Source organism: Crassostrea angulata, chromosome 8 (genome assembly GCF_025612915.1).
Source record: "Crassostrea angulata isolate pt1a10 chromosome 8, ASM2561291v2, whole genome shotgun sequence".
In the NCBI taxonomy this organism is placed as follows: domain Eukaryota; kingdom Metazoa; phylum Mollusca; class Bivalvia; order Ostreida; family Ostreidae; genus Magallana; species Magallana angulata.
This window is the reverse complement of record NC_069118.1, coordinates 24,168,162-24,193,610: the sequence shown is the minus strand read 5'-3', so window position 1 is coordinate 24,193,610 and position 25,449 is coordinate 24,168,162. Positions and strand designations below refer to the sequence as shown.

The 25,449-nt window shown below is 33.8% G+C and overlaps 1 pseudogene; it reads right to left on the bottom strand.

Moving 5' to 3' along the window:
• Positions 1–8,978: 8,978 nt before the first annotated feature.
• Positions 8,979–25,449, bottom strand: part of LOC128158702 (multiple epidermal growth factor-like domains protein 10) — a 45,377-nt pseudogene continuing 28,906 nt past the window's right edge.

The window sequence follows — 25,449 nt, the reverse complement described above, 5'->3', positions numbered from 1 at the left end:
CCTTTTTTTATTGTGTGTTTGCATGATAGTTATGGCGATCTAGACAGATTTATGAAATTGATCAGCATAACGATACCAGGAAATAGTTCGAATCCAAACAGGAAGGTCTCATTCTCAATGAAGTATTTTGATTACGAGTATAATAAATAACGAACGTTAAACTTTTATTTCATTGGGTTTAATAAATGAATATATACATTTACATGTACCTGGTTTCATTTCGTGCAGTCTTTGTTGAAAGTCTAACGCATAATACTTGGAGGAAAGACATGTACGTTAACGATCTATTTATAAATTGATTAAATAATACTCGTAAAATTTATTGATTAATAGATTATGAAGTCTTTGATACTAAACATTGTACTCTTGAGCCCGTTTCCTTTATTTCAATATTTTGTCTATGGAAATATATTTGAAAAGAGAATACTCAGAAATGGCAGTATCGAACAGCCATTGTCTCTGATAATAAGGAACAGCATCAATAATTACACGATCATTTCCTCATATGATAATAGCTGTTGGTAACGGAAAGTTTTAGGGGAAAGGCTAATCTTGTCCGTAACGAGCTTGCAGTTCTTTGTTCCAAAACGATCCAGGAAATTTTAAATAACGGAAAAAACCCTGTTGAATAACAATTTTGAAAATGGATTTATACAAATTTCCGTTGATTTAATATAATTGTTAAAAAAATACTTTTTAATTTTATACAATATATATTTATTAAGTCCTTCTGAAAAATATGTCAATTAACTACAATACACTGTTCCTAGCAACATTGTAGCTAACATCAATTGTAACGTATAGAAATGAAAATATAATATGATGTGTGTCGTCAGTCAAATATAACAAGATTTTGTTTCTATTTACAATTCTTTTTATATAGGATAAAACCAAACAAATATACACAGTCTATACACATCATGAACAATAAAATGTAAAATTCTCCGTTTTCCCAAGTCTCCAGCACGGGCACTCAGAATGGGCCATCCTTAGGAAACGCATTAGAGATGAGGTGGACTTGCATGGCGTGAGACAGCGGCTGACAGGTATTATCATGGCGATGGACTGCCGGAAACTGGATAAGGACCTTATTAGCTTAAACAATAAACATATTTTTTTTGACACTTTTTAATATTCCTTATATGAACATAGGCTAAGTCACACTGACATAAATATAACCTCATGGAACCAGCAGTACGCCATGCATACAATACCATACAATAGTACGAAAGCGCAGCGAATACGAACACTGCATTACGTTAAGAGTATCACAATATTTAACAAAGAATAAACACGTCTAACCGATAGGCAAAATACACCGTATTACACGGCATAAATAAGAGTATTCCATGCCCTTATATCCCAGTATAGAGCACACACACTCGACATATGGCAACACATGAACACGTGTGAGCAAACGTCTATATTTAACAGTTCTACCTTGTAAAACCAGTATATTAAAGGTAGCAAAAAATGCTAAATATAAACCCAACATATATGTAAAAAGACTAAGCTGTTGATAAATTACAAAAGAATAAAATAGTTTCACTTACCCCTAGTAGGAGAAAGGGTTACTCAAACATTAGCTGCATATACCTGTCAGAAATAAATCGTGGCTACTGTCTGCCAGGTCTGCAATGCTGCAGTTTGAGTAAAGATAAGATAATTATACAACAGAAAAAGAAATAACTGACACAGTAACAAAGACCGTGACCAGAGAGGTACATTACGGGTATGAAAAAACTAGTTACATAAGACAGTTTGAGAAGTTCTCTAAAAATACTAATACGTAATAAATGTATCAATAAAAACTGTTTGTGACAATTTGTTGTGGAATTTTTTAATTTGGTGGGGTTAAATTTCCGTGGGTTGAGGGTTTTCTGCTTATTTGTTGGGATATAATTTCATGAATACATCAATTTTCAGTTTCAGTAGAAAAACTAAATTTGTTATTATTATTTTTATTGTAAATTTGTTGGTAAGGGCTACCAAAAAATACCTAAACAATTGAACCACCGAGAATTCTAAAGGTTCCACAGTAGTTAATTCTTCATGTCCGCTATGTGGTTTTGTTTTTATGATTTAATTTGACTATTCCACGTATTCATGTTCAAATAGTTTTAAGGAATAAGGAATCATTCTTTGGGTATTATGAGGTGATGATTTCGGTCGGGGCGTGGTAAAATCCAATACAGCCCAAAGGGCTCAGTGGTAGATTTGACCACGTTCCGACAGAAGACCATCTCATAATTCAAAGAATGATTCCTTATTACTTATATTTATATTATATTATATAATGTTATTTCAATCACTACACTTTAAAACTGCATTATTTTGAAACCACTATTTTTCATGTATCACATGCTATGTACAGGGACCAAATGATTTGATATACATCCATGCTATGTACTACTACGTGGCGCAACCAATACCGTTTTTTAGTTACTCTATAAGACGGTCCCATTTTGAGTAACTCATATTTATGAAGTTTTTGGGTTTTAGGGTTCAAAACTAATTCATAATGTTATCACAGACAAAGCCAGTTAAAAATATAAATATTCTGAAATATCAATCGCAATACCAATAGAACCTTTAGTCTTGCAACCTCAAAAAAGTTTCAGTGTGATAATTCCATGTATAAGAAAGTTGATAGATTTGACATTTTACATCCTTAATCAACTGATTTCAGAATAAACATTGTCCACTTCAACGTTTTTACAGCAATAACTATTAACATTTATGTTTGCTAAGGTAAAACATTGCGCATTGTGAATGATATAACAATTAATATCACAACGGTCATCACTGATCAAGTTGATATATTTATCTACTTAATCGTCAGTGTTGAATTAGTCATTAGATTTGGTCGTTTTATTGGTTTGTTTTTCGAAACGACATTTGATAATATATAAATGTAAATAACACTAACAATAGATAGATAATGAACCATACATATGATTTATATCTTGAATTATACGCCATATTTTTTCCTGTTTGCAAAATAAAACTTACGACCTAATTTTGTGTAGATCTGCGGTTATGAATAGAAAGTGCGTACAATTACTTGTATTCATATTGAATATAGTACTGTTTATGTGTGTTCATGAATTAGAAGCAAAAATGTATATGTAATTTTTAAACAAAAAAAAATTATCCATTTGAATCATAACCTAGGTAAACAAAACATGTCATAAGTTTTATTCATACATGTGTAACAAAACATTGTGGCTTTTGTACCTGAATACTTACATGTAGCAACAAACTACTTCTACATTATCTATTTTCACTGTGGTTGAAAGGCAACCTACAACATGATGGCAAACTGGACAGTCACATGATTGTAAACACGAAAATCCAAATGTCCGATGTTTACACTTATCAGTACAGTTCTTTCCGAAATATCCTGCCGGACAATCTTCACAATGAAAATAAGATGAACACTTTCAATTTAAAAAGAATTGTAAAAGAAGTGCCGTTGTATGTCCATTTATTTCTTACATCTTTTTGAAATTGTTGACATTTTGTTATTGTCATTTTTTCCCATGAAGTCGTTCATTGAAACCAATGCTTTCCTTTGCAAACATCTCCTTCTTTGTAGGAACTGAATAAACTATCTTCATTCGGTTTTTCTATATAAATATAGCATCTCTCATGATTTTTATCCATCACATTATGTGTTTTCTATCCCGGAGCCTTGGCGAGGGGATATAAAACACACAACGAATTGGATAAAAAGCATATGCCATGATCGCAAATCATGAGATATTCCTTTTATCACATGTTTTACCGCTAGATAAACATCAATCTTTTGTTTAACCTCAATGTTTCTGTAAACATTGTAATTGTGAGCCGCACAACACATTGACTACAAGATGTCAACAACTTTACGCATGGCAAAAAGTTCCTTGAAGATTAAAAAACAGACATTTCATTTTCTTGTGAATTTTCATCAATTGATAAAAAATAATTGAAACAGCATTAAATGCTGCACATTAATAAGTATACGCTTTTCAAATGAACTTTTTGTTACTTCTTTATTCTACGTCAATTATCTGCCGTTATATACGTAATGTTTCATTATGACGTCACGTGGCGTAAGAACACACCGTGGAATATTAAAAAATTATCCCATTAGTGATATCCACCGTATATTGAGATAAACCTGTGATAAATTGGCATATATTCAAACACTATTAATACATCATTGATTCAAAATTATAATATTTTAATTATACCTGCACTTTCTAAAGAAAGTTTGGGTATATTGTTGTTACCCTGTTCCGTCCGTCTGTCACGTTTTAATTTTTCAAACTGCTCTTACATCTTATAAACCAGCAAACTGAACTCTTGGAGTTTGATTTGGGGTATCATGTTGTTTTGTAAAAAGGTTTGAAAAATTCTCTTGTGGTCCTGGGGGTCAAATAATTGCAAAAAAACCTTCTTCCTCGAACTCCTCCTACAATTTCAACAGTAGACAAATCATCTCTTGGAATATGCTTTAGGGTATCCTATAGATGCGCAATGAGGTTTCGGAATTCCCAATTTGTCCTGGGGTCATTAAACGGCTGAAAAATGACTTTTTGTTAAAACATAACTTGATTCAAAAACGTAATTGTTTGGCAGTAGCGAAATGATCTTCTAAAATATGACTGGGGGTGTCATATTGAAGTGTGATCAGGTTCCAGAATTCTTTTTTTATTAAGGGGATCAGTTGGCAACAAAAATGACCTTTTTTTTTACAGTATGGTCCCCAGAACTCCTATAGATATGCAATAAGGTTTTAAAGATTTAAATTTCATCCAGGGAGTCAAATAGTAGCTGAAAACTGACGTTTATCACTAAAAATAAAACATAGATCCAAGAACTCCTCTTATGATTTAATGGATAGACACATCATATCTTGGGATATGATAGGGGCTGTTCTATAGATGTGCATTACGGTTTTGAAAAATTAGATTCAACCCTGAGGCCCATAACCTAGATACCATTTGATGCCCTTCAAAAATCAAGAATATATATGGTTAAGGGGTGGGGATCTCAACCGTTTTCGAGATATTCGTGCACTTCCTGTTCGAGGGCACCCCCGGAGCCCATGACCTACATACCGGTTGATGCCCATTGACACAAGGAACAAGAATATATATGGTTTGAGGGTGGGGATCTCAACTCTTTTGAAGATATTAAGGGACTTGCTGTTCGAGGGGGTCAGGACCACCCACAGGGCCCATGACCTACAGAAGATTTGATGCCCCTTTACATAAGAAACAAGAATATATATGGTTTTGGGGTCATGATTATAACAGTTTCTGAGATGTATGGTAATTTCCAATTCCTGGGGTTGGGGATGACCCCAGGGGTCAGATCTAATAAACCCTTCATATTGCCAGTAACAGTCAATATGTGATTATGAAAACCCTATATTATTATCTTTGTCCGTTTTCAAGTTACCATTTACAATAGAGTCTACGATTTATCCTTCAAGGTTTAATGTTAGACCCTACACCATTTTGACCCCCCTTCCTTCCCGAAAAGTGGTTGTCCAACCAAAAATGAGAAAAATCAAACCAGGGTGCACAACTAGATATGCAGGCATATGGTATCTTAGAGTTTTGTACAATTCTGTTTAGCTATCTCTGAGAAACAAGTTCAGAGTGGGAAAGAAGAAAAAGAAGAAGACGAAGAATAATAATACATATAATAAGAACCGCACAAAAACAAAAAGTCTCCAAATTTCATTCGGGAGACTTAATAATAAAGATTAAATAGAGATAGGATCATCAAACACCAGAAATTTAAAGATAATTGACAATTTCTGATTCTAAGGGGGTCAGGGTGACCCCTTAGGGTCATGACTTACATGCCATAATGATCTGATGTGCCATGACCGAAGGAGGAATAATATCTTTGGATAAAGTTGGGGGTCTCAATGGTTTTTATGATATTTGACAATTTCAGGAAGAGCACTTGGGATCATGGCCTACTTACCATCTGAAATGCCTTGAACAAAGAAACAATAATATATGTACATGGAATATGATTCAATTTAAGAACCCAGATATAGATCAATCATCTATGTTTTGTAATACTCCCTATGTATATATAGTACATGTATTGGTTTGTGCTTTGTTCTATACTATTCATGTTCATGACTGTTGTAGCTAAGTCTTATTTTAAAATACATTAAAAATTGTCAAATATATGACTTTGAACCCCCACACCCAAACAAACTCAAAGATAACCCCCCTCCCCCTTTTAATTGTCGAATGATCTATCAAAATCAAAATATAATTTGGGGTTTAAAAAGTTATAAAAATTGGTAAAAAATGTTATTCTTAAAAAAATTACATTACATCTTGCATAATTGACAAATGATCTGTTGAGATATGATCAGAAGTCATATTTCTACCTTGGGATCAATAACTAATATTCATTGACAAGTTAAAATTAATAACAATATATGATTGAAATTATAAATGTTTATACTCCACATCCACCCCCCAATCAAACCAGGTTCTAAAGATTTAGTCTTCTTACATTCTTTCATGTGTACCGTAGACAATTTTAAATCATTTCTTGATTGCTTTTTCTCTCTTAATGCACATTAACATTTTGGAAATTGCTTAATTCAATTTTTAAGAATTATAAACAAAATGTTATATACATGAGTATTCGCCTATTTGTGGCAATTGTAAAGTCTCGTTAACAAAGTGTCAATATGGGGTCGACTCAATAGTGTAAGCTTGACAAATGAAAAAATATTTTTTGCAATTAAAATGACAGGAACTTAAAAAAATGCGATAGGATAGGTTATGATGATAAGCTTATTTAAATATTAAAATATGATGATACAGTATGCTGTCAAAGGGAGATAACTGATTTAGAAAGTGAAAGTAATACTTATCTATGCTGGCGTCTCATTATATTGTGCTTCTACATGTATTATGCTTACCTATATTGGTTACCATCATAATGATAATCCAATTAAAGCACAGTCATGAAATCCTTTAGCTGATCATCACAAAAGAAATGTTTATGCATGTTAATTAATCCATTTCTGCATATAGAAAACACATACATGTATGTATACACCACATGAAATCCATCAAATCGAAGAGCTGGGTAAAACTAGTACCCGCTAATGAGACCTGCAGACCTGTGTTGTGTACGTATCCTCAGACAAAGATCAGTTATTTGTAACATTCATGTATTTTTATGACCTATTCTTCAAAACCCCTTGCACTATTTTATTAGGTAAATAACAGCTTTATGGTGGTGAAGGACACTGCATATTGTGATGTATACTTCCTATTGAAATAAACAATAAAGTATAACTTTATAATGAACATTTTTGCTTCTATAATTAATAACAAATTATTGTTCAGTAAAGAGTTTTTGTAAGAAGACATAAGTGCCCTCTTGGTCCCTAATTTGAGGGGCTAGCCCCTTTCTGTTGATATCAAATTAACGGTCTTGCAAAAATAAACATATTTGGTTCAACAAGTGTACACAAAGTGTAACATCAAAATACATGCATAGCAATCAAAGGTGATTGATTTCAATCAAATGTGCATTCTCGACATAGTTTTATGTGTATATACGTTACAGAGCAAACGTCACAATATTTTGTCTAAAAAAGTATGTTCGATCTATAAATAATTGACAAAAACGATTTAAAAAAAATTATGTTTGTTATAGGACAAACAGCTGAAGTGAAAAGTGAAAAGTAACTCAGTATTATAGAAATGTGAATAGTAGCAAACTTGTACATCAGAAAAACATTAATTTGAATCAGTAGCAAATTAAACAAATTCATGTCATAAGCCTTGTTTTCATACATGTGTACTGAGCGACAAACTACTATTACATTACATATGTTTACTGTGGTTCAAACGCAACCTACATGCAATAAGATGACAAACTCAACAGTCACATGACTGTAAACACAAAAATCGAAAAGTCGGACGTTTACACTATCAGAGCAATTATTTCCAGAATACCCTGTCGGAAAGTACAGAAAGAAAAAACAGATGAAAAATTTCAATTTATATTAAATTATATATATATATATATATATATATATATATATATATATATATATATATATATATATATATATATATATATATATATATATATGCAAAATAACCATGCCAACCCAGGGACAAAATTTATTAGGGTCAGCTAGTTACAATTGATCTGCGTAACGATAGCAGTGAAGAGTCTGCAGTCCATATGAGTACCTTTTTTTCCCCAATGAAATATTTTGTTCACAAACATGATAATCAAGGAACTTTTTTGTCGCATGGTTCCACTATAATGACCGCAAATTTCCATTTAATTGTCCGTGGTATTACACAAATGCATGCACGGGTCTCTTTGAGCAATTTTTTTTTTACTTTGAGTAATGAATTAAATAAATGTGCACTTCCTTTTCTTAATTGTATTGATCAATTAAATGTTTTTCGCACTGTTAATAAATTTATTATTCAAATCAAATAATGTTTGTTCTGTCACACGGGTTTTTATTAACAGTTATTACTAATGTAAGGAAAAACGAAAGGTACAGTTCTCTAGGCCTTGTGACTTTTCTTAAGCAATACCGTTACAAGAAGAAAACTTTCTATTGTTTGAATAACTACCTTCATTTCAAAGTGTAACGCAGTAGGGAAATAAGAACAAAAATAGTAAAGTTACTATTTACAAGCTATACACCTTTGCATTCAATTACGTAACTTTTGCAATTATGCGTTCGAGCACTTTTTGAATATGGTCTTAAACAGCATCCATGAATAATGTACAGCTGATACAAATCATGATATTTGTAATATGCCAATTTACCACAAAAATATGATTACTTACATCCTTCTCAAACTTATATGATACTGAGATAAAAAACAAAAATCTTGTACAGATCTAGAATCATCCATGTTTATTATAGGCAATTGTTTTTATCACTCAACTGTTCTATGTAACCCAGGTCATATCGTTTATACATTTTCTATCGTCCTATTCATAAAATATCTTGCAATATCAAAAACAGTATAAGTGTGATAATCTTAATGTTAAATATAATTGATAATTGATAAAAATATCCTTCATCAATGGATTTCAGCATAAACATTGTCCACTTGAACGTCTCCAAAGCTGTAGCTGTTAGCATTTACATTTGCTGAGGTAAAATATACGCGCATTGTAAATAAGATAAAAAATAGCAGAACAACTGTTATTACTGATCCAGTTGATATAATTATTAATTTAATTATCTTTGTGGAAGTTGTCATTTGTCCTGGTCGTTTTGTTTCTTTGTTTTCCGGAACAATATCTGATAAAAATAGAAATAGAAATACCACTTATGATACGTAGATAATGAATAATATATGATTTATATCAGTATACTCTAGAATTTTCCTGTCTGCAAAATAGTACTAAAACGAAATAAAATTCAAATTAGCTCTGAGCGCTTGAGGTTTGATGGTCATGTTTTAGATTAAGTTTTTTAAAACAATTTTTTTCTTATTTGGTGTTTTCAATGTGTAGTTATGGGAATTTTTTTTTCGACCAAATTTTGAATTTAGACCGTCGATTATGAAAAAAAAGATGTTGCAGTTATTTTTTAAGCTAAATGTTAGCAAGAGTCGTGTCATGCAATGTTTACAGATTGAATACAGTATTGTTTATGTGTGTTCATAACTACATATAAGAGGCAAAAAACCATTAGAATAAAAACAAGAGGCCCATGTGGCCACATCGCTCACCTGAGCAACAATGGGCGTACAAAAGATATTGTGCCATATGGCCCTCGGTAGAATAACAAAAAAATAAATATTGTAACGCCGGGGTGTTAAGGAAGCATATGAGCAATTTAGTGTCTTAAATTTTGACTGTTATATTTAAAATCGGGGAATAGAATAATTATTTTGAATACGATAAAAAAACTTAGTATTGTCCTTTAAAATAGATGTCAGTCCAATAAAATCGGGTAGTACATTACTGCCACATTGGTGCATTATCGCGTGACAACTATAAATAGCTTAGGTATATTCCTTAACATAAAATGAGATAGAACAACACTACCCCGCAGTTTCCAAAATAAAATAAACATACCAAGTGAAGGCAAAACGTCTCAGTTTAATCAAAACCACTGCTAGAATCCTATGTTTTTTTCTTATTAAAAAGTTATTCATCCGGTTCTTGTAAAACCTTCCCATCTTTTATATAGTTTGCACGGAAAAACGGCAAATTGCATCAAAACAACACACAACATGGGATTCTAGCAGCACTTTTCAATTTAACCAATGAACTAACTAACGATACGTATAAAATTTCAAGTTCAATATTTACGGGGTAGTGTATTTCTACTCGGATTTATTTATCGTAAACAACGACAGAGGAAAGACTGGCCGAGAAAGAAAAGCAAATTTACATACCGTTTAGTGAATGATTGATAAAAATAAAATCTCCCCTAGTATTCTAATGTTCAAATCTCAATAAATCACACCACAATACTTTATTAGAGATCTTTGATTAGTTATATTTTGAAAATGTTTACAATGCTTTCCGATCAAATTCACACGACATTCAACTTTTAGTCATGACGTCATCAATGTGTAAATCTACGTAATACAAACTAATTTCTGGGAAAAAATTGTCTTCAGTATATTTTATTTGTTTTTGATCTACGTTTCGTTGCTTAGATATTTGAATATGTGCATAATAACTAAGATTTGTGATTTCACGGAATTACATGTAACTCAGATTACATATGCTTCCTTAACACCCCCGCGAAAGTATTCGAATTTTACACTTATTTTTGCATACACGTAATCTTTGACATTGTACCTTCATGAAATCCTGTTTTTACACAGAATAAGAAAAACCTACGCAAGATATAGAACTAAAAATGGTGTAGGGGTACACTGTTATATAACTTCTAATTCCCTGTATTTTCGTTCTGCCCCCCTCCCCCTCTTAATAAAGCGATCAAAATATATGAGAGCATTTAGGTACATTTTCTTCCTCAACTACCTACTAGCTATTGTATTTTTTTTTAAAATATAATACTAGTAGTCATTGTATTTTATCAAAAAAATCCTACATGTATATATGTGAAGAAGAAAATTGCACCTCAGTGCGCTCAATTTCTCAAATTAAATATAATCAACATTTTAATTTGTCTTCTCCGTTATAATTAAATGACTGTTGTTTACCTCTCGTAAACTCGTGACTTTTATAACTTTACTCACACTTGATTGATGTATACACTGGAATGAAAAATGTCGTCACGTGACATGTTAAAGAGCTATACAAATCAATGTTACCGTATTGACAGGCACATCACTCTAATTTATTATGACCCACCCATTATTTTCATTTTTATTCAAAAATAACAAATGGCTACAAACCAGGATAATTTTCCGCTGTAATATTGTCTTAGGAATAGCAATAATTCTTTTATCCCTGCAACAGAAATGTGTCAGAACTATGGAAACTGTTTTAACGATGTCGTTTTTATTTACACACATTTCACATTATTCATTGTATAAATAGGGGGCCCAGAGAGTAGTTATATACAGCATATCATTCTCTATTTTTTTTGTGTACAAGTATTTAACATACTCTAATTCATATAGAATTTCTAATGATCAACCAAAATTTCAGCGTCAATCGTAGAATTATAAGCAAGATGAGCTCAAAATTTTGCTAGGTTTGAGTCATATTTTGTTCACATGAATTTATTACATTCAGCTTAAGTTTTTTAACTTGGTATTTCCTATTCGACATTTAAAATGGAAAAAAAAATGAATGGACTCAGATCTGTGTACAAACATAGAATTGTGAGCAAATCTCTGTATCTTGCATGTCATTCGAAGCTTAACACTCAAATATGGTAAGTAAATTGTAAACAAATAAAGAACACAGTTTTTTTTTCAAAATGAATCATAAAGATGTATATACCTACATATTTCCGTCAGCGATATTGAACTCTATTTAAACTGAATAAACTCGAAAAATGCCGAGCATCTCAACAAAACATATTGCATTATTCTACCATTACGCAAAAGATGATGCCGAATTACCGATAACCTGATTGAATTGCATTTTAGTTCTTTCTTAATACATCAGATGTTTTAATTTGCGCAGGTAAACAGTAAACTGTTTGATTTACCGAAGTCTGTTTGATTTGTTATGTAAAAATCAGGAAATACAAGCGACAGTTCCCAGTTCCCAGACAGTTCCAAGGTTAACGCAAAGCATAATTGAAAACGGAACGAAAATCACAACAAGCTAACACCACCGTCATATGTGAAAACTGTCAACGCATTGAAATATTTAGCCTCAATTTACTTCACAAAATCTGCACCAATGTATTTTGCATGTTTCAAAGATTCCCTTCGTACACGAACTGTTGCACAACAAACAAATTCATCATTGTCAGATCGACCCGTTTATCATATAGTGTCATGGCTGCTTAAAGCAAAGGACCTCGTTTTAGAATTATGGAATACGAGTATTGGTAAAATGGGTAAGCAAACCCGGGCCGGGGCAAAAAAAAGCCGGGGCAGCTCGGCAATCGTCAATTCCAATTACGCATTATTTTGCAGCAATATTTACAGCGAATACAAATATACTGGTCAGTAAATATCTTGAATTTGTAATTAGATTGGCAGATTAATAACTGTCAATCTTCTGTTTTGCCCTGGCCCAGTCATGCCTACCCATTTTACCAAGACTCATGGATGATATACATTGCTTGAAACACGGCTTTTCTTTCTTATTATTTTCGTAATAACTCAGATTTGAAACAGAATTTGCCCATAATTTTTGCAATTTATGTTTCCCTTCCCATAAGGATTATTCATGCTAAATCACGTTAGATTTGCCTCAGCAGTTCTTTAGAAGAAGATTTTTTAAAATGCACCCCTCCCTTTTCTTTTTTTTTTCTACAGTTTTGAGGTTTTCCCCGCTTTCAATGAACATTTTTCTTTCGTTTCTGCAATTTATATTCATCTTTCCATAAGAATGCTTTGATCCAAATTTGGTTGAATTTGGTTAAGTGGTTTTAGAGAAGAAGTTCAAAATGTGAAAAGTTTACAGACGGACAAACGGACAGACAGACGGACAAACGGACGGAAAGACGGACGACGGACAAAATGTGATTAGAATATCTCACTTGAGCTTTCAGCTCAGGTGAGCTAAAAAGGATATCTGTTTAAAGACTCAAAACATATTTTTCACCATTAAAAAACATTTGTCCTTCAGACTTTACAAATGAAATGAAATTAAATGAAATTGTTGAATGATATCCATGCTTTTTAAAATGTTAGTACAAATTTGCCAACAATGGATATAATTGAATAAATCATAAAAGTTGAGATAAACAAACGTTGTGCAGGTGCATTGGAGGCTCGAACCATTCTACTTAAATATTAATGCAATAGATATCCGTAGACCCGATAGGACAAGCTTTTCGTTGAATAAATAATCATAAAACTATCACTAGAAGACTAATTTAATTTATTTTTATAAAAGGCAGATTTATTGCACGAGTAGAAAATCCACAGAATTCAAAGTTATCGAACATGACCGAGGATCATAGATTGTTCAACTTTCTGTGTCATTACCAAATTTAACAAAAAATGTCATAACCTTTGTTCAAATTATGTAAGAAGATTTGTGTCTTCTTTATCTGGATACATAGTGACAAACTACGTCTACAATTTACCTATGTTTTCTGTGGTTGACATGCAACCTACAATATGATGGCAAACTGGACAGTCACATGTTTCTGAACACAAAACTCCATAAGTAGGATGTTTACATTTCTCAGTGCAGTTGATTCCGAAAGTTCCAGCCGGACATTCTTCAGAATAGAAAAAAAGACAATGATAAAATTAAATAGAAATAAAAATTTCAAACATTTGATAAAATCGAATAGAATATCAAAAGGGAAATGATATTAGTTTTCCAGGTTCAATCAAGGGGGTAGGGGGATTTACCCCGAGTTGTATTCCATACACCCTGAGGCCGAAGAAGGCCTCAAGTGTACAGAAGACAACCTGGAATAAATTCCTTTAACCCTTGATTAGACCTGGAAAACGAATTTATTTCCTGCGTAAACCAAAGATTTGTTGCCATTCCACATAACACTTTCTTTGCATACCATTTACGGAATTTAAGCACTAAGACGTCACGTTTTACGCATTCAATGTATTGTGACGTCATAATTTTTTACGCCCAGCTCAAGTCTTGTGTACGGAAAATTACACCTGGCTCGTTAGCTAATCAAATATCTAGTTAAAAGCTACATAGGAAATAATTACACTTATCAGTGCAGTTCTTTTCAAAATATCCTGCTGAACAATCTTCAGAATGGTAAAAACAAATGGTAAATTTCAATTCAAATAAGAATTGTAAAAGAAGTGTCATTGTAAGTACATGCATTTCCTAGATAATCCATGCGTTCAGTGGAACTTTTGATAAAATATAGCATACCTTTGCAAACATCACCATCCTTGTAGGAATTGTAAATACAATCTTTAATTGGTTTTCCTATATAAATTGCAAAATAATTAAAATATTTTTTACATAATTAATTCAAAAATATATACTTCTATTAAATGTTGAATACACATTAAGAAAACAAATTTGAATGCGAACCACTAGGAATCACTGTGAACATAACAGACAAAGAAACATTATATCATACATTTGAATACATAAGTACGAATCATACTTCATTGTTTGCATGATGAGTAAGACGCCCAGGGGTAAAACTAATTACATGTAGGCTCAGCCAGTTACATGAAATTGATTGGCGTAACTATACCAGTTAAATGTTAGAAATCATACAAGTACCATCTCCTTTTTTATTAATAATTCCGATCCATAATATGGTAATTTAAGAACTTTTGAATTAATGATGGATCTGAATATTTTATGTATCTAAATCGAATGATATTAAGCTTAAGACTTTGTAAAATCCATTGAACATTATATCTTATTTATTTATTTTATTTATCAAGTATCTTTGTATGAATATAATGGCGTTCATTGAATCTTTATCAGAGTAAACAAATGAGTTAAAACAATGCAAACCGTGAGGAATAACCAATAAAATCATTCTTTACTTATTTAACACACTGATCGATAATACGATGTATTAAAGTAAATAATACAAAGGAAATTATGGTTGTGTCACACGAGTTTTACCTCACCTGCTCAAACTGCTTTAATAACTACATGCACCTACGTACACAAGAAAACACAGTGATGAAATGATAATAAGAAGATCCAATTTTTCAAATTTGAAAAAAAAAAGAAACTGTAATTCTTCCAAAAAAAAAAATAAGAATTACGATGTTTTTGCATGATCACATCTTAAAATTACAATCATTTTTCCTTGAACTTGCAATTATTCAATACTAATAAAAATTGTTTAATCCATTTATTGTTATCTCTACCTGATTCCTGAAATTATATTTACAAGCAATGCAATTCTTATATCTGTTTAATCTATATATTTTAGTCACGTGTTATGCCTCTTAAAGCTGACATGAAAGCACTACTGCCACTGGGATATATATACCGGTTGAGAAAGTTACGGTCGGTTGCTTTCCGATCAAGGCATTCGCATTCAGGTTGCACGGACTTCTAAATGCACGTACTACACATTGTAGTAAAAGGTTTGTAATAAAAATGAAGGAAACAACAATAAAATACAATATGTTTATTCTTTGAAAGAATTTCCAGGGTATCCGTATTATTTTGCACAGACAGTGCTGCCTTACTTCGCATGCACATCGAACACGTGTGCCGTTTATACAGAGTGCCTAACGTCTGCATCTTTTTGAAAACCCCGGCGGCACTACATCCAAGACAGTAGCTAAATGATGGTAAATCCAAGAAAGTAATATCGTTTTCATACATTCCTACAAAAACGCTCCGTTTTTAAAATCCATTGGCTCACTGACATTGATCGATCTGCCACACTGTGTGGTTTACGCACGTGCGATGTTATAAAATACACAGGAAAACGGTCTACAATTATCGATGAATTTTTTAAGCATCTGTGCATTGATTGTGTTGTGTTTCATCGTTTATTGGATATTTCTTGCCACTGCAGTGGTTGTCATATTATTTTTGTACAAAACGCGTTTCTATACGTCTTTTCGCCCAAAGTAACGTGTTCGGGTGTATGAAATACCTGAATGCGGTGTAGCAGGAATAATGCTCTCAGCCCTATATAGGGGGCGTGTAGCGAAAAGAGATCGACAACTAATATGGCGGTAGTCGGAGATAAATGGAAATACTGCGTATTTATGAATTCATGTCGATCAGTATTAATTTTTCTATCTTAATTATGCAATGTAATTGTACATCAAACACGTATTTTATGTATAGCGCTTCACTTAAATACCTCTGTTGCTAGTCGCCTTTTAGCAAAACACCACATCATGCATTATATTTTATAAACTTAGCAAGTAAGAGTGCAGGCACTCGTATATGTGAATTTTATAACTGCATTAATAATAAATGTACAACTGATACCAATCCGAACATTTAATGTATGCCAATTAACCACAATATGATACTTTAGAATAATAAGCAAGAATTTAATATCTACCCTCGCAGATTTAGAATTTTTGTTTTATTTTCAGACAGCGGAATAAGCATAAGATCACCATTTGCACTTCATACCGGCATGTGATTTAGGTGACGTTATTATTAAATGTATCGTCTGTTTTGGAAAAAAGGGATTGAGTCGTTTCTCTGTCTGGTTGTTTTGTTTGGCTCACCTGTGCAAATGCCTTAGATAGGTGTTTATATTATGATCACATTGTGTATGTCATCCGTCTGTCTGCATGTATTTCTATCCATCCGTCCGTCCGTTCGTCTGTAATCATTAACAAGTTTTACTTCGTGTCTAAGGCCACTTGATCAATTCAATCAAATTTGGCACATAAAATGTCCTTCGATGAAAGAGTGTTACAATAAAGGGCCAAGCTCTCTTTAGAATTAAAGGGGAGATGAGTTAACAATTGAGAATACTTGAACATTTGTTGAAGAATCCGCCGATAGTGTTGAGTTAAATTTGTTAGACATATACTTCCCAGGGTGGGTGACGACCAGAAAGGTGGGTTTATGTTTTGAACAATTTTTGAATCCTCAAAAACCTCTTGCCTAGAGAAATTTAAACCACTATGGAAGCATCCTCATGTACATCATATATATTCAAGTTTTATTAAATCATGATTTTTTATGGTAGATTGGGACCACAATTGGGGTGATCATATTTTACATATACATATTTTCTTTTAAATTTTTCTCTGAATAATTGTTGCAGATATCGTATTATGTGTAATAATTAAGTTCGGGATCGAATAACAAATATTATTTTTTTTTCTTGTGCAAGAAATGCCAGTTTGTCTTTTTGTCTTGTAATTTGTGTTTTGTTGCCGTAAAAGTGTTTTGTTACATTTGTATGTTATAATTATAGCTAATTAGGGTAATTTGGCGCTCCGGCTTTACATGAACCGGTGCGTTAGTTTTAAGTAACATTTGCACTGTAGGTACGGAAATTCGTAGATACATGTACATGTACATGGGTTTTTTGTGTTTGCTCGTGAATTTGACGACCGCGTTGAACTATTGATATATTTATATTTATATATTTTTCTGCCATTGACATTGGCTTGTCTCATTTGCCCTCTTTTACTGAGGGTAATTTTGACAACAGTTGTAAATTTTATCTCGAAGAAAAGGACAACTTGTTTCATTACACGGGCTGGTGGATAGCTCGTGCATATGTTATTTTTCGTATTTTGAGAGATTAAAAAAGAAAGAAAATGCCTTAAAAAGTTATGATTAATTTTGCTGATGAGAGAGAATTTTAAAAAATGTTGGTGTAGGGAGTGCAGTAGCAAGAAACATTTTGCAGCATAGAACTATTGTTGGCAATGTAACCCCACATTTTGTTGGCGAAATTAAAAACACTTAAGAGTGACTTAAAAATTGATGGAATAAATAGATTTTTCAGAAGATCCTCATTTAAACCCACCTCATGCTGAGAACAGTGAGGATAGTTTGCAAGATGGAGACCAACAAACTTCCACTCATAATATGTCAGAAGTAAATGCTGAGTACCTGCTGTCTGAGGGTGATAAAGGTGAAATGGACTAACAGCAATCGCTACTTCTGAAAAACAGTGGTGAAAAAGGAGCAACAGGTGTGTCACAAATACAGAATTTTGATAAATAGACAGGCGAAAATTGTTTGTATGTCCCTTTAGATGATCATAAGGGTTTCGGGGTGCAAAATTTAAGAAGCCAAAAGTTGCTTAATCAATAGATACTAAAGCACAACAGCTTAATACTGGTTGTCCAATAATTGCAAATATGAATGATAAAACACATGATTTTCCTTAGGTGAAAAAAAGAAGTTCAAGTAGACCTAATTTCGACAGCTTCTTTGATGTTTACGACTCAGATTACTCTTTTAGGCAATGGAATGATGGAACCAATAAAACCTCTTACTTTAACTTTATCTTGTATAGCCAATATACCACCTCAGCTGGACTATCCTGTCCATTTAGTTAGTAACCCTATGCCAGTAACTTCGATTACCCAAGGAGTACATGTACCTTTCAATGGAAACATACAAGTTGGTGTTCAACCTCCATCTTTAGGAATGCCCATGCCAGGGCAACCTCCGGTACCAGGTATGAATTATTGGAATTTAGGAAATCAAATATCACAGTGACCAATGTCATTCCAGCCAAATGGTTTTCAATATGGAAATCAGTTTGTTCCTAGCAGACAGTATTACATGTATGAATAACTCCTATGGCAACCCCATCTTTCAGCGGTTCATTACATAATGCTGGATTTCCTATTATCTTACCTTCATGGAATTTTCAAGACAATTGGGCACCAAATCAAATGCAACAAGCAGCCTTATTGCTATATACATACCCAGTACAAAATTATCAACCAGTAAATCAAAACACTCAAGCAGTCGGTGCTCATCTAGTACCACAGGGAAGTGAAGGATATCCTGAAAATCAGAACAACAATTTGGGTTTTCTAAATAGTAACTACGACAACCAAAAAGGTAACCCACGTAACAGAATGGTAACCAAGGTAACCAGAATGGTAACCAAGGTAACCAGAATGGTACCTAAGGCAATCCAACTGGTCACAATGGATATCCGAATGGTTATCAAGCCACTAACAGATTGTCGCCAATGCAAACAATGCAGACCCTAACAGAAGACTAAAGAGAGTGGATGTACTGTCCAAAACTTTGAGGTTTAATGGAAATGAAAATGGAATGCATATAAGCAAAAATCCATGCGTTACGCCCAATTAAAGAACTGTACTGCAGATGAATCTAAAGATTATGAAGCTGGAGTCTGGATGGAAAAGCCAGCGAAACCTTCTGAAACATCCTACAAAGAAATGATGACATTGAGTTTAATTGCCTTCTTCAGAAAATTGATAGAATATTTGGCGTAAAAAAAATTCCAGATACGGCTCAGGTAGAATAACAACAATGAACCAACAAGCTGATGAGACCCTTGAAGACTTGGCAGATTGCTCGAATTATCAACTAAGGTTTTCAAAATTTACTTGATGATTTTATGTACTCTCAAGCTTCCAAGTGCATTTGTCTTGGATGTTCAGTCTGTGAAGCAAGACAATTTGCTGCAAACCTACATTGACTTCTAATGAGGATGTCACTGATAAGATTAAAAGTTTTCATCAGAATAACAAGGCAATCTATGACAAAACAGAAGAGACGTTAGAGAAGATTTGTGTGAAGTTGACGAGTTTCTTTCTGACTCAGGATAGTCAGTGCGAATCTGTCGCTCACAACACGGGTTCCCAAGTAGTGAATCAGAAGTCAATCGAGCTCAACGTTTGACTAAACTGGATAAACTGATGGAAAATCTGATGATGGAAATCAAAAAAGTTAACAAACAAGTTCCATCGTTGTCTTCCTTAAAAAGTAGAGCTAGACCGACAAGTCCCAATCAAAGGTTTAGAGTAAGGTTTCCTTCTCAATCAAGAGGAGGCAATTATTATCATTGATGAGGTCAAGGTCGTTTCCGGATGAATTGTCCGAAGTTGAACAAAGAGAACAAGGCTGCAGAAATAAAGAAGTGACTTTTTTTAGATTCTTTAATCATTCAAGGATCGGGTCAACAAGCCTCACCTCGGCCCCTTATCTAAAAAAATCGGTAAGGGAGCAGATAAACCAGCCATAGTCATTAGTCAGTTGAAATCATGCTCAAAAATTCATATTCCAGTAATTGTGCATGTTAAGAAAATTCAAGCTGTTATAAATACTGCCTCAGAAATTTTTTCGATATCTTAACAACTGTATAACTTATCTAAAAACTAACCATATGTTGTCAAAAATCTTACCTTGTTTACTGCAGGCTGTGATTAAAAAATGACTGGTTGTCAGTTAGGTCAGTTAGAATTGCAGATTGGAGATTTGAAGTCAACTGTTGCCCCTCTATATGATGACATGCTGCTTAAGTTGGATTTTCTTACCAAAAATGGTAATGATATAAATTTAGCAAAGAACACTGTAACAGATGATGGTATTCAACTCAAGCTTCACACAGTTGTGAAAAATTAATGACTCTGCAGGTTGCTAGGGTAACTATTTAAAAAAGAATGGTTGTGCCAGCATAGTCTGTATTTCAGTTGTTATGTGAAATAGACAAAGTAGTTCCTCGATGTGTCGTGGAGCCAACAGTTGAAAAGTTTCTATTTACTTGTGTTTTAGTTGAACGCAACTCAAAGCCTATCATGTCATTTGTTGATTGCAATGACTACCACATTGCACTGAAACGAAACCAGATGGTGGATATACTTCCTGAAATTCTACAAGTTGTTCCGAAAATGACTGTCAACAAAACTGCAGTATGTAGCTAGGTTTAATCATTTTTAGGAGATTCTACCACACCTACAAGAGTTGTATCAGAGGTCTAGTCAACAGTTAATACATCAGAACAAAAGAAACTCAAAACAGTGTTGATCGATTATTCAGAGGTGTTTTCGACTAATGAATATGATATAGGCAACTTTACTGCAATTGAACATTGTATGGATACAGGTGATTCCCGGCCTATTAAAAAACGCCTCAGACGCAAACCAGGTTGTTTTGCAGGGGGAGAAGAGAAACACCTTGAAAAGATGATCAATGCAGATGTGATTGAACCATCAATCTCAGAATGGGCCTCATCCCCTGTACTCATCTGCAAGAGAGACAGGAGTGTTAGGTGGTGTGTGTACTATCTAGCACTGAACAAAGTTACGAAAATGACGTATTTCCGCTACCACTGGTGGAGGAGTGTATAGATTCATAGTCGGGCAATATTTAATTCTCCAAACTTGATGCAAGTAAAGGATATTGGAAGGTGAAAATAAAAGAGTCAATAAAGTGTAAAACCGCATTCATTACTTAGCATGGATTGTTCAAGTTCAAAAGAATGAGTTTTGGCCTTTGCAATGCGCCGACAAAATTTTCAACGGTTGTTAATCTAATTTTGAAAGGACTTAATTTGACAGTTGTGTTAGCTCTCATAGATGATGTTCTTGCTTTTGATCAAGAATTTTGATAGTCATATTTGTTACTTTGTCAAAGTATTTCAGCGCTTTAGAGAGAATGGAATTAAACTCAAAAGGGAAAAAATGTTACCATTTAAGACCAGAAGAAGAGTACTTGGGGAAAATTGTGCGAAGGAAAAGCGTCAAAGTTGGTTTTATTGACACCATGGACATGTGAAACCACCCACATATACTTAAGAAGTTGAAAGATTCTGTGGGTTTGCTAACTATCATAGAAGTTTTATCAAAGACTTTTCAAAATTACAGCTCCTTTACATGAACTTACAAGAAAACTCCTTTACGATGAGACGAAAAGCATGAACATTCCTTCGAGTGTCAAAAGTGCATAAATGAGTGCTCCAGTCCTATCCATTCCAATGAAAGAGGGAAAGTTCAATCTTGATACCAACGCTTCGTACATTGCCAAAGGGGCTGAACTATAACAAGCTCAAAATGATGTTTAACTGTGTATTGCATATCTTTACACTTACTCGAGAGCAAAAAAAGTACTGTACTACGAGAGAGGAATCATAAGCTGTTGTATGGTTTACCTGCCATTTTAGTCATTATTTACTAGGTAGACCTTTTGATATAAGAACAGACCACAGTAGTCTACAGTAGTTTATGAATTTTAGAGACCTAAACAAAAGTTAGCTAGATGGTTGGAAGAGTTAAGCCAGTATTGCTTGAATATATATACCACATACCAGGGAACAAGCATCAGAATGCAGATGCACTTTCGAGAACTCCAGATGCAGATAGTTGTCCGTATTACTTAGATGACGTTATACATGCACCAGATCAGTTGTGGGGGATGCGATTATTGCAGAAGGATACATCAGAAATTGAGTGAGTTTATCTCAGATGGGGATGATACAGTTCCATTGATCAGTAATAATAGCAGCCCAAAGGATAATGAAATTCAATGCAATTTTCTTGAATATGAATATACGCTAAAGGAGATGAGTATTTGTTTCTGGATGAGTCAACAGTACAAGCAGTGCAAACCATGAATTTACAAGTAAGTTCATAGGTAGAACATTTCTTTAGGAAAAACATAAGTGAAAGACGTTTTTCAGAAGCTGAGTTTACGTTCCTTATCCTATCTATGGCTCCAGTCCTATCCATTCCAATGAAAGAGGGAAAGTTCAATCTTGATACCGACGCTTCGTACATTGCCAAAGGGGCTGAACTATAACAAGCTCAAAATGATGTTTAACTGTGTATTGCATATCTTTACACTTACTCGAGAGCAAAAAAAGTACTGTACTACGAGAGAGGAATCATTAGCTGTTGTATGGTTTACCTGCCATTTTAGTCATTCTTTACTAGGTAGACCTTTTGATATGAGAACAGACCACAGTAGTCTACACTAGTTTATGAATTTTAGAAACCTAAACAAAAGTTAGCTAGATGGTTGGAAGAGTTAAGCCAGTATTGCTTGAATATATATACCACAGACCAGGGAACAAGCATCAGAATGCAGATGCACTTTCGAGAACTCCAGATGCAGATAGTTGTCCGTATTACTTAGATGACGTTATACATGCACCAGATCAGCTGTGGGGGATGCGATTATTGCAGAAGGATACATCAGAAATTGAGTGAGTTTATCTCAGATGGGGATGATACAGTTCCATTGATCAGTAATAATTGCAGCCCAAAGGATAATGAAGTTCAATGCAATTTTCTTGAATATGAATATACGCTAAAGGAGATGAGTATTTGTTTCTGGATGAGTCAACAGTACAAGCAGTGCAAACCATGAATTTACAAGGCAGTTCATAGGTAGAAAATTTCTTTAGGAAAAGCATAAGTGAAAGACGTTTTTCAGAAGCTGAGTTTACGTTCCTTATCCAATAGCTGGTAAAAAAAGATAATCCATCTGAAAATGAGCTTCATTTAAGCACTCTTGCTGCAAAACACTACTAGATCTATTGAGAATTGTACTTGATTGATAAACAGAATGTGTTGTGGAAAATAAAAACAACTAGTACATCCAGTAAACTGCTTTTAATACCAATGGAGATGATGACGGACATACTCTTCCTACTTCGGGACAAAAGGAGTACGATCGAACTGTGGCACGAATTCAAGCAAACATTTACCTGGTAAGCATTAACACAGGAACGTATGTTTTCTTGTCCTTTATGCAATAGAAATAAAAAAGCAATCAGAAAGACAAGATATGGAATAAGCTTTTCCATGCAGGATCACCCATGGAGAGAATCCACTTAGATTTTTTAGGACCTCTACCTATGAGTAAGAAGAAGAATTTGTTAATTTTAATATTGATCGATCGGTTCACCAAGTGGGTGGAGTGCATTCCTCTTTCAAATCAAACTGTGGAATCAACAGTCAAAGCTGCCAATGAATTTTTTCTAGATTTGGTTTTCCTCTCCCAATTCTTACAGATAGAGGAAGCGTATTTGAAAGTGCTTTTTTAACAGTTGTGAGAACAGTTACATATTCATAAAACCATAAACACTCCATGTAGGCCATCCATAAATGGACAAGTGGAGAGATACAATCTGACTTTAATGGATGCACTGCGCTGTTTTGTCAGCCGTAGACCAACTCTATGGGATAAATATGTCCCACATTTACAAAGTGTATTAAGGTCAGCAAAGAATAGAAGTACAGGCTTTACAGCCAGAATCATTATGTTGGAAAGAAAAGTCGCAATGCCTGTAGATTTAATGTTTCCAGGTCCATTAGCAAAGGATAACAAGAATATTGAATAGTATATTCTGGAATTTGTTGAGAAATTGCAATCCACCCATAAAATTGCACGATCAACACTGAAGTTGGGGATTATGACTCAAAAACGGTTTCGCGTGCATACAAAGTCGGAGATGCAGTTTGTGTTTTTGACTCAGCATATGTAAAGGGGAGATGCAGAGAGCTGAGCCCTACTTGATAAGGACCCGGAAATGCTACCCGAAAATTTTCTGACTATGTGTATGAAGCCAAACTTAAGTAGAAATTGGCAACCATTAATCATGACAAATTGAAATTGTGTAGTGAACACCATTGTCTGCCTAGATTGCCAATATGAAAAACAGTTTAAGGTATGATGACAACAAATTGGGGAGCACGGCATCTACGAACACTGCAACTCAGTATTGTGTATGCTGAGGACCTTATGATGGAAGCTTTATAATCCAGTTTAATTAATGCAAAGATTGGTTTCATGGCATTTGTGTTAATATGGATTAGACTAAAACAGCAATAGTTAATACTGTAGATTGGCAAATAATCACGATGGTTTTAATTTCACTATGTTGGCGATTTAATATTTTCCCGCAAAATTAAAGCCATCGTGAATACTATTATTAGTTTTAATGCTTATATTCTGATCAATTGATTTTTAAGCAGCATGAATTCAAACCATCGCGATTGGTACTTAAATAGAAATCGTGAAATTTTAACACCGTGGAATTAAAACGAATTACAGTATTTGTCTCTGTCCGGGGTGTGAGATCTCGGGTTAATTTTTCACTTAGATTACATCAGCCAACATTGGTTGTGTTGGGTCTTGGGTAGTCATAATATAATTTAATATGTTTCAGATCTAGGGGTATGGAAGAGGAGGAAGAGAGAAAAAGAATATGGAAAGATGAAAGGAGAAACTGCACTCCCTATAGACGGAGAATATCGATCATAAGACCACCACCAGGAAAGACAACCGGTTGAGAGAGATGACCATCAGAGAGAACACGTAGGATTAGTTGTGGTAGAACCGATTGGATAGTGCCCATTCCTAACAAGTAGATCAACGGATAAAAAGATACCGGGACACGTGTATCAAAAACACCTACCTTCTGTT